The 12763-nt window shown below is 36.1% G+C and overlaps 1 protein-coding gene across 2 annotated transcripts in view; it reads right to left on the bottom strand.

Annotated features, from left to right (window-relative positions):
• Positions 1-12763, bottom strand: part of STARD13 (StAR related lipid transfer domain containing 13) — a 522962-nt gene that overhangs the window by 381563 nt on the left and 128636 nt on the right. For both annotated transcript variants that reach the window (XM_059144444.1, XM_059144447.1), the window contains exon 2: positions 1658-1778. The gene's annotated coding sequence lies outside the window, so the exon portion shown is untranslated. The remainder of the gene's footprint in view (positions 1-1657; positions 1779-12763) is intronic.

Below are 12763 nucleotides of genomic sequence, written 5' to 3'. Positions count from 1 at the left end.
TCTCAACATTTCTCATGTGAATTCAACTCTCCCTTGCCTCTGCTCCCTCCCTTTTTTGCAGATGCTTTTTCAAAACAATGTTTTTATTGTCAACTAGAAATGCAGAGAAGCACATAAACAAATGCATAGCTTAATGAATTACTCAACTGTGAAGAACCTTCTAATCACCATCTGGTCAATGGGTAAAACTTTGCCAGAACTCTGTCCTAGTCCCCCAACAAAATCCCCCAATATATTCCATACCAATTTCAATCTAGTTCTTCCTCCCAAAAGGAACTGTTATGGACTTCTATAGAAATTATTTCCTTGCATTTTTCCTAGTTTTATCAGTCAAATGTATCTAGATGCTAAGTTTAGTCCAGACTCTATACGATTTTTTTTGATATCTTTTAATTCTCTTAATCTATAACTTATTTCTGTTACTGTTTACCTGTTGAAAAACCCAAGTTTTTTCTACACATCATAGTTTTCCACAGTCTAGAATTTGCAAATTGCATATTCAGTACTGCATTTCAACTTGTTCCTGTCTTCTGTTTTTCTGAAAATCAGTATTTTCAGAAAATACTGATGAAATACTGTGAATCCGATTTGGGTTCCATGACTCTTGGTAGTACTGAGAGCTTCCATCAAGAAGTATATATCTGATTTTCTTTTTTATATTAGCAGTCATTGATGCTAACTACCTACATTTGTGAATTTATTTAGGGTTGTAGTATAATTACATTTTAATTCTTTTTTCATTTATAAGTTGGAATATATTCACATAGAGATGTTTCCCTCATTTACTATTTGGTTACTCAGTGTCACAGTTCATAAAGGAAAGCAGGATAAATGTTTAAGTCTTTACTTCATTATTAGTTTTCAAGATAATAAACTGGTTTCTTATTATCCTCTGAAAGTGATCATTTTTTTTAAATGCCATTATGAACACATGGACTTAAACATATTTGATGAGTTTCAAACCACTGTAATTATTCCCATGATTGAAATTTACATTGTTCAACCTTTGGCCAATAGGAACCTTTTCAAGTAGTATTTGATAGCTTCCTAGCCATGAAATGTCAAGCTATTTTAGGTTTATCTTGTACATTTCATCCCCCACATCTAGAACTAGAAACTTTTCAAGAAGCTCTGATTTCTTTTAATGAGAAATTGTATTCCAAGAATACAATCTACACAACAAGGATACAATACTCATTACTACTGGGTTGGTGATTAGTTTCTAGTTGCTTTCCACAAGGAAAGAGAGAAATACTTCATGAGTTCATATTGATACTTACAATTCAAATTTAGGATTATTTAATCTCTCAGTTATTACATTTGTTTCCCCTTCCTTCTACACTGAGAACATTGATTCCCAAGGACACAGGCTATGATAGAATAGAAAATCCCATAATCACTCATTTGTTTTAAACTCATATTACATGTAGAATAGTCTCAAATTAACAATATTAATACTACTACCACAAGAGTACTAAAAACACTTAAATTTTTTTTTGCATATGCTCTCCCCAATTTTTTATCCCTTCCTACATTTTTAGCTATTATGTACTATACTCTCATTCTCTTAGCCTTCATTTTGTCTTAGTCCTACTAAGAACTCCATATTCAATGCCCATCATTCCTTCTGATGAAAACTCTCGGGTCATTAGGTTACCTGAAGCTCAATCTCTAGTAGATTCTTCAGAAAGAGCTGAAGACTCCTGGCACTCTTTTCACTTGAAAGTCAATTTCACTTAATACAAAATGCTTGGCTCATGTCTTCTTTCCTTCAGAATCTAAAGGAAAGAAATGAGAGAATTTTGTTTTATTTGAACAGAGCTGCTCTTGAAAAGTATGATTATTTAATTATAATCTCCAATAAATTGCATGTTCCTCCAGTCAAAGAATATTTTTTCTCTTAAACCCATTAATTGTACTAGAACATCTTTGGGTGTGTCATTCTGGGTTGATATTCTTAAGTGTATGGTGAGCTCTTTCAACATTTAACTTCAAATCACTTTTATCTCAGAAAAGTTTTCTGAATTATAATTTTTGAATTTCTTCTGATTACTTCATTTAGTTTTCTTCTTCTTTTGTGGCTTTTAAAAATATATTTTAAGAAATTCTATTTTGAAGTCCTAAAAACATTCCAAAATTTTCAAGCTTTGCTTTCACTCTTAAGCTCTTCATACCTCTGGAACTGAGTTTTGAATAAAGTGTGATGTGTGTATACAATTCTTTTCATGAAAACAGAGGAGAGAAATTTATGTTACTTGGGTTATCAAAAAAGTTGTACTTCGGAGCAACTGTTTCCTTGTATCTCATGGAATTATGAATTAGTCTGATTCATATCTGGTGTCTGATTCAGGTAAAAGGAATGTAAGCATAGAAATGCCCATGTTCACTTAAGGCAGCAGAGCAGAGAGATAGGGCCATGTTAGGAACTCACTGTACTCCCATGTACAACTTAGCCAAGGAAGGACAAGTGCTTGTGTGGACCAGATGCACAGATGCACACCTTACATTGCCAAGAGATATACTTAAGGGAAAGAACCACTTTTTTTGAGATCTCTGAAGAATGAATCTGGGTGACGTGAACTCACCAGATGCCACAGCTAAATGTTGCTTGAAGTCTTAAGTGGTCAGTTAGGGGAAAAGGCCCAACTTGGAGTGCTTGGAGTAGTTGAATATTCCAGGCAGAGGAATTTAAAGAGCCTGTCTTAAATACCAGTCAAGCCCCAAGAATGCCAATTCCAGATTACTACACTACTGGCCATGTAAACTTGGATCTTTTCCCCCAAACCTTTCAACACTGTCCAGCTCTGGAGGAAAGCTACACACATGCTAGGCCCTTCACAAACAATGGCTCTCATGATCAGTGCCCTTCTTTGCTATCATAGTCCGAGATATCATCTCTTACTTGATCACAAGTATTTCTTGACCACAAGGTATTTCTCATTGGATGAATGTCTCCAATTATTCTCAAAGTTACTAGAAAGTAAGGATATATTTTATATTTACTTCATATTCACCAAAATATAAGAACTTTGTACTTACAATTTTTGAATAATTTGTTACTGATCAATGAGTACAGGTAAGTGGATTTAATACATCACAACAAGAATGCCTTGGGGCAGGCAAGAAAAGCCAAACAGCAGCCCTGAAGTAGTACATTCTATTTACCTAGTCAGCTCTTTACTTAATTTTCTAGTCTTGGACTTCTCATTACCAATACAATGTCACTTTGTTTTACATCTTGGAATCTCCTACCATAAAAGATTAGGCCTTTAAAAATTACATTATCTCGCTAAGCATGATACGCTCTAGTTCCATCCACGTTGTTGCAAATGGCAAGATTTCATTTCTTGTAAACCTGGTGATTCACAGACCTGGGGATAAAAATATATGTATATAAAAAATATATGATTATAAAAAATAAAAAATTAAAAAAAAATAAAATTAAAAAAAAATAAAAAAAATAAAAAAAAATTAAAAAAAAATAAAAGAAAAAAAAATTACATTATCTGGGGGTATCAGCATCTCTTCTTTGGAATGGTACGCAAGCTCAGTGAGAGTCAACTGACTTCACTGTTTGAGGTACATCATCACAACAAATGATGATATATAAAATTGTCTTTAAGCTATGTGAGAGTGTTCTGAAACAAACAAGGAAAATAGCTGAAAAAGAGAAGGGCATGTTTTCCCTTGGATTTAAACATAATTCCTGAGGTATTAGAATTCAACATTTTTTAAAAGGTCTTTTGTTTTTTAATCACTTAATTTAATCATGTAATCCTTGGTTTAAAGATGTTTGAAACCATATGCCTGACTTTTTTCATGCATTTTTCATGCCTCTATTCTAGGATCATGTGTACTGTTACGTAGGCAGAAAAGAACATTTTCTTTTCTAATATATTTCTTTTATTCATACAATCCACTGTTGAAATATTGTTGAAAAAGATTTCCATGTCTTCAGATATATTTACCTTCTTCTTAACCTAATCATTGTCTTCTGTAAACATCATGAGGGTAGGGATTGTGTCTGTTTTAACATTATTTTATAAAAACTGAATTTTCTTTCATTAATCTATAAATTGTGTTACTCCACCATCCAAACAAAACAGCCCAAAAATAGACAGTAGGGAAAATTAAAATGCATTGTTTTCTTTTCTAAAAAAAGAAATTGTTTTTCTTTTCTAATCAAGTATCTTTTCTAAATTCCAGACAAAATACAAGAAACAAAAATGGGTTTTCACTATCATGTAAACTGAATGAGTGACCAAAAATAAAAACCAAAGGAAAAAAAAGGCACTAACTGGAAATTTTAGCACCAAGTCATCATGTGAACATTTGTATCGATGATTTAAAAGCAGTGTGGCATAGATAATTAAATATTTAATCATAATAACAATTATTTATAATTTAAAAGCAGTTCAAGAGAGTCATGTGGAATTATTTTTGAACTATAAGAATTTCAAATTAATATATTTAACTAAAATACACTTGTATTTTATGTTTTACCACAGAAAAGAAAAGGCAATCGATTAAGGATATAATTGATTTTTAGTAATTTAAAAACAAAATTTCAAGAAGCTGATAATCGAAAGAAAATATCAGTTTTTTGTTTTAATTTTAAAAATAATTCAATTGTGTGAATTAAAGGGATAGGACAATGGGCTGCTCCAAAGGGAGGTAGGGTAGAGAGATACTTCTTAGACTATAGTGGTTGTTATATACTAAGGTCAACTTTATTTTGAACATAGAAAACTTATATTCTTTCTCTTATTACAAAAGCCGAAGTAAGTATGTTCCAATTCTCAATGTGACTATTTGTGTTTTGGCAATAAAGGAAATGTTGCACCCTTATTTATGGCTTCTTCTTCTATCTCTACAATAACCCCATTCAGAGTAGTAAAAGGCACATTTGTTGTACTGTTCCATCTAAGTCCATTATAAAAGGCAAGATGACTGCCAGAAAATCTATACTTAAACTACTGGATTGTAATAGGACTGAGCAATCCCTTATAGAATACATAGAGGTCAGATTTAACACTCCAGCTTGACCTCATCATGATCTGGTATAAGAGCATTTGGTAATTTTTAAGACATTAATAGAGCAGGGTTATGGGAAAGCCACTCTAGCCTTGACATTTAATTTTTTGTATGTGCATATAAATGAATTCAATATAAGACTGTTCCAAAAGAATCTCAAATAATTCAAGTTTGCCCAATTATAGAATAGATTTAATTAAATGTGAAACCCTCGTAATACATTTAGAGAACTGGGAACTCAAATGTAGGAAAAAAAAATGGTGAGGCAAGACTGAAATGGTAAATAAGATGACTAACTTGTGTTGCCATTACTTCTTTGTACATGATTTTTAGAGCAAGGAAATTAGGAAATTTAATTAGTGAAACATAATTTGGATAATTTTACAGTTAATATTATAAGAAATTTTCTTATTTTATCTGTTCCAAGCTATATGTGTCTATTCTATGGATTAGGAAAATAAAACAGCACCAAATAATAATAATAATATTCAGAAAATCGAGTATTTCATTTTGAATGGTGTTTTCTTATCACAGGAGAATTTCTTACTGGATCTGAGTATCTTATAAAATTACTCAGTTCATATACACTGCTTAACTGTTATGCTCCCTTGATAAAATAGAAATTAAGTAGGTAGACCTTAGAAATGGATATGAGAGGTGACATGATAAAACCTGAGGACAAGTGTCTGTATTCAAGGGTCTTACAACTGTGTCAGAGCTAGAACAATCTGAAGAGAAGGGATAAAATGGAAAAACCAGCAAATAGTTCTTTTAATAGACATTCAACTATAAAATAAATTGGTTTTCCCCTTTAAAGAAAGAAGAAAGCCCTCTGCCAGCACATTGAACAGAACTTCCCATGATGTTTGATAATAGCCTATCCTCCAGTCTTTGGATGAGTCAGGCTAATTATTAATACACTAAAGCTGAGCTCATGTTCCATTGTGTTATATAGTTTTCTAAGCAAAACTGCCTCACAATAGTGTTCCATTGGTTTGTTAATAATAAAATTCCCTTGGAAATTATTCATATTAGAGCTGTTTTATATTAAATTTTAGTCTAAGTTAAACTCTATCAAATTTTATTTTAGGCAACAAAAACTATTTCAGGATTCATTAAATAGCAGCGAGAGAACAAAATCACAAAGTATTATACTTGAACACTATGGGAGATGAACCTGTTTTGGAACAGTTCTGACTGTGGCTTTTGATAAAATGGACAAGCTATGTTTACAGAACTCTGAGGCAAGTTGTTTCATAGTTTTTGCATCCTAGTGCCGTGTTCAGTATTCAACAGAGGATCAATCAATGTTTACTGAATAAAGCAAACTATGTGATAAGCAGAAATCTCAAAATATTGTGGGTTCTGAAACAGTGCTGCCATACGAACAAATACTTGAAGTCTATAAAAATAGTTTTATACATAATAATAGAACTTATCATGTATGAGACACTTTATAAATAGTATCTTTTTAAACCCAACAATCACCCTAGAAAGCAGACATTTTGTTTTTCAAATTAGGGAACTGAGGCTTACAAAACTTAAATAATTTAATCCTCCACCAAGAAGTGGAGAATGGATTAAGTCCTGCCTATTCTGACCTTTCTCACACCCATGAGCTAGTGGACAATGTTTTACATAATTATTGCTTGAAATTACAATAAGAAATCAAATCCATTTTCTGTTTGGGGAGTGTCTATCTCTTTACTGGTATCTATAAAAATAAAGGGATGGACTTCTTCCTGTCTAGACTGGAATATATTTTTGTATTGTTAAGAATACCAAAGGCGACAGACTGAATTCATAGCTACAGCAAGTTGTGTTTGGTTTATGTGAAAACAAAACTGCCTTGGGACCCTTGGTAGAAGGAACAGAGAGCAGAAGACATGGATAGGCAAACTCTGAAGAGAAGTAAGGGTATTTCCTAGGAACCCATCTGTGGCAAATGTGGGTATCACCTCTAGGAGGCCCTAGAGACACTTCCAGAAGCAAGACAGAAAGCCATTGATGTGTCTCCTGCATTGTTTCTGGTGTTTGGGGACAAGAAATGGTTAACACTGATACAGGAAAAATCACTGAGACTTTTTAATTTTATTTATTTGAGAGGAAGAGAAACAGAGAGAGCACAAGTGGGGAGGAGAGGGAAAGCCAGGCAGGGGGCTCCATCCCAGGACCCTATGATCATGACCTGAGCTGAAGGCAGCCGTTAACCAACTGAGACACCCAGGCACTCTTCATCTTTGAGACTTCTTAAGTTAAGAGGGTCTTCCACTTATACCAATGATGTACTTCTTTTGTTTTCTTTCTTTCTTTCGTTCTTTCTTTCTTTCTTAATCAGGCCCTCTTAATGAGGAACTAAAAAAGCTGGTTAAAAATACAAGAAGGATCTTTTGATGCTATCTTGAGAGGACAAGATCCTGGAGAGAAGGTATAGAGAAGTGTTCCCACATTGAGCTGTTTTTCCCTTTGACTTATTTGCCAATTTGGAAGGTATTCCCGAGGCTGGAAGTCACTCAGAACATGGCTGCTAAGAAGTAGAGAAGCCAAGAATAGCTTTTGGGAGTCCCACGGTGCTGAGAAAATAAAAACTGCAGTTCAAGGACAACCAATGAGGAATGGCCTTTGAAAATACCCCAGGGGGTGCCTGGGTGGCTCAGTCAGTTAAGCATCTGCCTTTGGTCATGATCTCAGGGTCTTGGGATGAAGCACCACATCAGCTCCCTGCTCAGCAGGGAGTCTGCTTCTTCCTCTGTTTCTCCCCCCTGGCCTGTGCTCTCTCTCTCTCACTTATTTTCTTTCTCTCAAATAAATAAAGAGAATCTTTAAAAAAAAAAAAAAAGACTTAAAAAAAATGAAAATACCTCAGGCTTTCAGTTGAGACACAGAAAAGGGCCATCATAGGAATAAGGAGGGATCTAAAATAGACCAGACCTAACAGACTGAAAACCAAACAGATTAAGGCACTCTATCCCTGACCTACCTTCTTGACAGAAGAAAAAGTAAAATCTTTCATGGAAGTAAAAAACATTCCTCAGACTCTAATTTTTTCATAAACAAAGATAACATTCCATTAAGAACTTCTGGGCACATCAGGAAACAGGAAAAAGAAAAAGACAATAGAAGCAAGATACATAGATGATTTACATATTGGAGTTACTAGGCATAGACTAGTTTTCACTAGTCTATGTTTTCACAAGAGATGTAGAATCTAAAAGAGTCAAATGGAGATTTGATTTGGAAATTTCTATCACAAATGGAAATCAAAACCAGAAACTTAAATTTAAATAATACATCTATAAAATTAAATTAAATTAAAAAATAAATAATACATTTATAATAAAATAAAAAAAATAAATACTTAGGAAAAAACTTAACAATAGATGTGCAAGACTTGTATGCTGAAAATCACATAGAGATTAAAGCCCAAGACAAATGGAGAGATATGCCATGATTATAGAATTAAAAACTCTTGTTAAGATGTCAGTTCTCACCAGACTGATCAGAAGATTCCCAGAATCCCAATCAAAATCCTAGCAGTCTCTTTCAGAAATTAAAATGCCAATTCTAAAATTTATACTACAATGCAAAAGGAATCAGAATGACCAAAACAATTTTGAGAAAAAAGGAAGTGGATAGGACGGCATAAGGATAGACATATATTTATCAATGAACTGAATACATATTCAGATAATCAGACAGATACCAAAGTAATTCACTGGGGGAAAAGGATAATCCTTTCATCAAATCCTGCTAGAATAACTGGATTCTCATTTTGAAAATTATGAATATCAATTCCTATTGTTATACCATACAGATGAGCTAACCTTTGATGATGATCAGCTTAAATGTAATTGTGAATATTAAAAGCACAATAGGATTTTATTTATAGCTTTATGCTAATGAATTTTAATTTTTGGATAATATGTACAAATTCCTAGAAAAATACAACTTACAAAAAATGCTCTTCAAAATACACTCTTAAAAAAATGAAAAGACAGGCCACAAACTGGTAGAAAACCATTCACAACATACACTTTGACAAAAAATATGTGTACAAGGGGAAGGAGAAATGGAGAAGTATTAGTCAGAGGATACAAAGTTGGTTATACAATAAGATTACAGCACAGTGCTGACAGTACAAAAATGTATTATATACTCAAAAATTTGTTAAGAGGGTAGATCTTATGTAAAGAGTGCTCTTATCACAAAACAATAAACAATAAAGAAAATAATGTACATAATCCATAAACAACTCCTACAACTCAATTACAAGAAAAACTGCATTTTAAAAATGGGCAGGGGCGCCTGGGTGGCTCAGTGGGTTAAGTCGCTGCCTTCGGCTTGGGTCATGATCTCAGGGTCCTGGGATTGAGTCCTGCATTGGGCTCTCTGCTCAGCGGGGAGCCTGCTTCCTCCTCTCTCTCTCTCTGCCTATTGTGATCTCTCTCTGTCAAATAAATAAATAAAATCTTTAAGAAAAAAAAATAAAAAAATAAAAAATAAATAAAAATGGGCAAAATTTTCAAACACACTTCACCAAAATAAAACTAACACCATACAACCACTCAACTTGCTAAAACAAAAGACAAATAGAATCATGTGTTTGCATTTGATAGAAAGATCCACCATCCTTTTAAACTAGATGGAAGATGTTCAAAACGTACAGGTGCAGGTAGAGTAGATGGTGGAAAAAAGAGAATTCTTGGCCTACGCTCACGATTTTATTTTTTAATAAAGTATGAAGCAAAGTCATTGGTTGAAGAGGCAGCTGGTGATTTGAGAAAGTAAGAATAATAATGAAATATTTGGTTTCCAGAAGACAGCAAAGTAACTATAAAGAAAAGTAGTTGGATGACTGTACAATGTGGAGAGCCCATCTAAGTGTGAGATCGTTGTTAGTTATTCCAGTTGTTGAGCTCTGGGTGCAAGCACAGAAAATATAAATGCATGAGTTCATCCAAGAGCCAGGTTTTGCGGGCAAGCAGTAGTAAGAGACAAGAATTGAGGTATTGGCTGACAAATGATTTAAATGCTATTTGTGAAACTAAATAAATAAAATTGATGCATTTTTTAAACTATGAAGAAGCATGTTAGTGGAAATTACTGATATAATGGTGGCAAAATGAAACACTCTTTCAACTACATGCAATATTTCCAAAGCTGATACGTCTAATAAAAAATTTATCCCTTATTCTACACATTCAAGTTGAGAGCTAAAACTGTTTTTCCCTATCTTCCAAATATGCCTCTTTCCACATTTTCACAACTTTAACTCTGACTTTCTCTTTCACGTTTTCCAATATCTACCATATTATTTTTATTCTTTTAAAATTTTTCCTGGATGTCTTGCCTCCTGTTTGTCCTATTTCTACACTTGATCTTAGCCAAAAGGCCGAGAAGCAATCTGTCCTATTTCTAGTCAGCCTAATGATACTGCAATGTTGCTCACATTTTTTTTTTCTTGGATTTTCATATAAACATATGTCATGGCACTCCTCAAGCCACAACAGATTCTTTCACACCTGCTACCAAGACCATCCAAAAGATTTTATTGAGAAACAGTAAAACGGCCTTATTTAGCAATTAGAGACAATCTAACTTTCTTGCATTCTCCAGTCCACCTGTTTCTCTCAGTATATCCACTTAAGTTTCTATTCCTTTCCCTCTGGCTTTCCCAAGTACTCAGTTCTTATGTGGGCCACAGAAAAGAAAGCGTTCTGAAATACAGAAGCCCAAGTGTTTACCAAAACGGAATGAATGTCTTGGGAGAACCAGTCACCTTGCAAGCTGACACTTTAAGAATTACAGTCTAAAATTAATGGAGAATGAGGATGGATACAGATTGATTTCTCCAACGTCGTAGTGGTTTCCACGCCGCATCTAAAAACAAAACCAATCCAGTGCCCTTTTCATTCGTTACTGAGGTCTGTCCATACATAAAAGTGGTTTGCCTCTCTACTTTGCAAAACATGGGGAAACGGCAGAATCTTCCTCCGGAACCCTTTGTACAAGCAGCCTTCCTTTAGTTAACAAAGTATGATCAAGATCAAGACTACACCACACAAAGTCCAATATAAAATGTTTACGCTGACAAAAACAGAAAAAGGAAGTCGACTGAACTCCTTCAATTCCCGAGAAGCACTGTTAAAAAGCAAACGGACTCTTCCTTAATGAATTTTTTTGGGTTCCACGGGAGTAGTCTATTTGCCGGAGTCCCTTTCCTTGTGACACCCCTACTGCCTCTTCACGATTGATACTTAAAGAAACAGTGGGTGGATCAAGCCGACCCAGAGACTTAGAGGGAAAGGCTGGGTCCATACCAGAACTGGGACCGCACCCGGCAAACATGTGGATCGTTTTAGAGTCAAGAGGAAAATACAGCTCGAATTTTTACCTCATATACCATTAACTTTCCACAAAGATTTCCAGAAACCTGACTCACAGCTAGAAACCCAAACCCTGTGGGCGGGAGTAGGGGGCCGGGTGGGGGCAACCCACTACGTCACCACTTCCGCCTCGCCAGGCCAGCGAACGTGCAAAAATGGAGAAAAAGACGCACACGCCAGCGGCGACTACGTCCCGAAAGTGCGCACGCGCACGGCGAGGCCCCGCCCCTCACGTTCCTCCGCCCCACCTCCCCCAGCCCCGCGCTCCCGCCTGGGAGAGGCGCGCGCACCACAAGGCAGGTCCCTCTGGCACCGCCCGGGGCTTCCGCCCCGAAGACCGACGGTCGCAGTTCGGTTCCGGTCCTAGTCCCGCCCCCACGCGGGAACTCTGCAGAAGTCTTAATATCCGGGACCAGAGGCTGGCGCCAGGGCGCATTTCCGGCGAGGGACACGAAGGGAAGGATCCGGTGACGCCTCTTCCCGTCCCCCTAGTCACCCAGGCTCCAGCTCTCAGTGCGGCAGCGCCATCTGGTGCCGCGTCTCCCGCCCCCTGCGAAGGGGGCGCGCGCACCTTTCTTTCGGAACCTTCCAGAGAAATCGCGGCCCCGGCGTGTTTTTCCCCCTCGCCCCACGGAAGGGAGGCACCCCAGTCTCCGCCCTGCCGGTTCCCGCGCAGGCGGTACTTCGCAGGACTTTGAAGAGGAGGTTGCGTGTAGGAGTAGCGGGGTACTCCCAAAATAGAGAGGAAACGTATTTCTTTCTCTAGTTTTAAGCTCAGAAAAAAGGTTTCTGTGTTTTTATGCTTCCATGTATCTTGTTCCTTAACTATTCCCAGTCATCCCCGCTTGAATTTCTTAAGTTTGTCAGGAATGGGGGCCTCTGTTTCTCATTTGCTGGGACGATGGCTCAGGCTTTGTGGCTTAGGTTGTCCTCTGATAATAAAAGCTTTTGTTCCTTTCCACGTATTAAACCACTGTTGCAAAGCGTTTGGAGCCCACCGAGAAGCGTAAAATCTGGTAGATAAGTTGTTTTCAAAACAGGCTAGAATCGCTTAATTCCACTTTTGACACTAATGTTACACTATATGTTAACTAACTAGAATTTAAATAAAAACTTGAAACATTAAAAAAACAAAAACAAAACAGGCTAAGGAAATTTCCCAGTCATAGCCTCAAGAGATACTCAGGCTGAATATAGAATTGTTTGCATGGCATATTTCTTTTAAATAACTCGAGAGGAAACATAAATTCCCCAAAGTCAGCAAATGGAGGTAAATGTCTTGCCTGATAATGCATTCGTAAGATTTCCCTGGAAGCTTGTAGGCCTGACAATTTTCGGTAGCT

This window comes from Mustela lutreola, chromosome 13 (assembly GCF_030435805.1).
Source record: "Mustela lutreola isolate mMusLut2 chromosome 13, mMusLut2.pri, whole genome shotgun sequence".
In the NCBI taxonomy this organism is placed as follows: Eukaryota; Metazoa; Chordata; class Mammalia; order Carnivora; family Mustelidae; genus Mustela; species Mustela lutreola.
Note: the sequence above shows the minus strand (reverse complement) of the source record. Positions and strands in the feature narration are given on the sequence as shown.